The 3,082-nt window shown below is 49.9% G+C and overlaps 1 pseudogene; it reads right to left on the bottom strand.

Moving 5' to 3' along the window:
- Window positions 1–558: 558 nt before the first annotated feature.
- LOC123408161 lies at window positions 559–1,440 on the bottom strand (annotated as a pseudogene).
- Window positions 1,441–3,082: the final 1,642 nt, after the last annotated feature.

The raw sequence follows: 3,082 nt of genomic DNA, 5'->3' as shown, positions 1-3,082 counted from the left end.
AAAAATGGTTATATCCCAATCACATGCATGCACTACCCTAACTTATTAAATTTAGATACAACTCATAAGAAACGCATGCATTAACATGATTGTAATTTAAACTATTAATGCTCCTATGATAAGATGATAAAAAACCAGACATTGGCACATGCCTAATGGATCAGGAGCGTTATGTAAAGACTTGGGAGATTTTAATTGGTGATTAACATCGACGGAGGCTCACCCTGAAATTCAGGGACGGAAGTTTTATTAGTGGGACGGGAAGTTTCGTACCATGTCTTCCTGAGTGTAGCATTTTTTTGCCAGACCGTCCCGAATGATGAATTATACTCCTTCAAATCAGCCGAAGTGTAACTTCACGTATAACTGAATAAGACGGACACTCACAGGCAAAAAAAAAAAAAAGGACACTGGAACCAAGTGAGGTTGCTCGGATTTATTTCGTGGACACACACAGCAAAGACAGCATGGCATCGACCCTACGCTTGTCCCATGATGTACCTGTTCACGTGATACAGCAAGTGATAATTGACAAGGTAGTGCACCTCGAGCTAAGTTCTATGGCTGGGCGCTGTCCTGTAACCCCAGGAGCAGCGCGGAGTGGAGGGCGGCGCCATCATCGTGCTGCAGCGCAGCGGGCACGTCAACGACCACATCCTGCACCGTCTCGCCCGGCCTGCAGCTCACGCACGCGTGATGCACATGCAGCTCCAGTGACCGGACCGCGCCCATTAGTCGCGCTGGCGCATGCGGGACGGACCCTGCGGCCGTCGTCATACGCACCGCCGCCGCCTCCCGACCAAGCATCCGCACCTCCACTGCCTCGTTCCCGGCAAGGTGATGCTGGAAGTCGTTGCCAACGCAACAGCGGGAGGATGCGCTCTTCTCCCACCTCGCGGCGGCCGCCTGCGACAGTCGGCTGCGACAGTCGGCTGTCGGAGCTCGGCGATACACGTGACCGCGTCGGCGAGGAGAGAGGCCTTGTCCATGCGGGACACGTTGGGCACGGCAGCGCGGAGGTCGCAGAAGCGACGGTTCAGCTTATGGCGCCGCTTCCGTTCCGCCTCCACGTGGCTAACGTTGGGCCGCTGGGAGCGGGTTCCCGATTTACGTCCCTGCCGCTTGGCCGCCGGCTGCGGCTTCGTGGAAGCCGGGAGGCTCACAGTTGGAAGCTCAGAGAAGTCGGAGACCGTGGAGAGCAGGGACAACTCGGGCCACAGGCGGCCCGCGTCGTCACTCTTGGCCGGAACGACGACGTCGCTGAGCAGCCACTGCTCGGGGACCTCGCAGGAGGCGAACTCGATAAACTGGTTGTGGTGCTCGACTTCAACTGTGGAGAACTGGCAGGACGGCGGACAGACAGGGAAGGAGGAGCACGGGTTGATTAGCTCGTCGTCCATGGCTCGCCCGTTTCATAAGACCGTACGTGTCGCTCCTCGAACTCCAAAGCTCGGAGTGGCAAAAGCCTAATGAGTTACCGATAGTTATGGCCAGTATGGTCGTTTATTTATACTAGGAAACATGTCCATTGCGACGGAAGAAAAAATATATCATACGTACGTCTGTAAGCCCAATAGACGTGCCTCAATTTCTTTCACATGTTCATGTCCTCTATTATCACGTCGTTCCGTCAGTGTCATCGGTTATCCTTCTTTCCTCCCATATCAATACTGACAGCAGTATTACCCCCCCCCCCCCCCCCCCCCAAATAAAACATATGTCCTGCTAGAATTTAATCTGTATGGACCAGCCCGATAACCATTTTCTGAATTTCTAATAAATCCTATAGATGTATTTAACCCATTCGTACAGGGCAAGAGGTGGAACTAAAGTTTAGTCCCACATTGCTAATTTGATAGAAATTAGATCTCCTTATAAGGGAGGATGTGTCCCACATGTATGAGCATGAAAACAAGAGAGACATACACGTGTCGCTCCTCCTTCGCCCGCCTCGCCACATAACCATTGTAACTTTCAAAATCAATATCATCCACATACACCGCCAAAATGGTGATATGGATTCATCTATGCCGGTAGAGAGATTGGTAAGCCAATTAGTCAAGGATTCAACTCCGTGTCTCAACCTCTTCATATCCTCGTGTATCAGTTTTTTCCCTTCGAATTGGCTTGTAGTTTTTGTGATGCAATAAACAAAGGGCATCATTCCAATTACCGAAGCTTGCTTCATCAAACATTCCTAGATCTGAATGATAACTAGAGGATATCTAAGTGACACACCAAGATCAGGCCGACATGGAGAATTCCTCATTGAGCTTATCATCTCATTTGAATTCGCATTCAAGTGCGTGTGCCAATTCTAGATCAAGATATGGACAATTGTGCACATTTCTACGTGAAGAGATTCTTTTTCCTCGGATTTTATTCTTCAGTTACACTTACTCTTGGCTTCTATCTTGGTAGGTTTCTTTTTTCTGGATACATATGTTGCCGCCTTCCTCTCATTATGTGGTACGAATACGGAATTATTGACCCTAGTTTTGAGGTACCAGTATCTTTCCAAGAACCAACTCGCTTTTGATTTTATATGTGGGCTCCCTTTTCCTTGTGTTAAAAGTGCCAACTTCTTAGTTTTTGTACTTGAATTTGGAATTGGCAATACCTGATCCTATTTGTCCTACTGTATAGATAGCCCTATTTAATGGGTCAATAGCTGGTGTGCGACACATTTGATGCGAATTGGATCCTGTGCGACACATTTGATGCAAATTGGATCATGTGCGACGTTTATCTGACCCAAATAGCCAAAGGCCCACTCGGGCGATTAAAATGGTCGTCAACGGGAGCGAGGTTATGTTTAAGACATGTGGGTCCTACTTGGCAGATCGTCAACTTACGGCCCCACTTGACAGTGCATCTACTAACGGCCCCACTTGGCAGTGCATCGGGTGATACGTGTCCCCGTGCCTGGCTTGTCTGTCTGAACCGCCCGTCTGAATTTCTGTTGCTCCCGGCGGTGAGCCGAAGACGGCGGCGGCGCTTTTGTTTCAGCGGCGGAGCTTGCGATCTCGGCGACGGCGGCGGCTGTGGTGAGTGAATCCGGAACCCTTGTCCAGCATGTTCC

Source organism: Hordeum vulgare, chromosome 7H (genome assembly GCF_904849725.1).
Source record: "Hordeum vulgare subsp. vulgare chromosome 7H, MorexV3_pseudomolecules_assembly, whole genome shotgun sequence".
Classification (NCBI taxonomy): domain Eukaryota; kingdom Viridiplantae; phylum Streptophyta; class Magnoliopsida; order Poales; family Poaceae; genus Hordeum; species Hordeum vulgare.
This window is presented reverse-complemented; position numbering and strand designations above follow the sequence as displayed.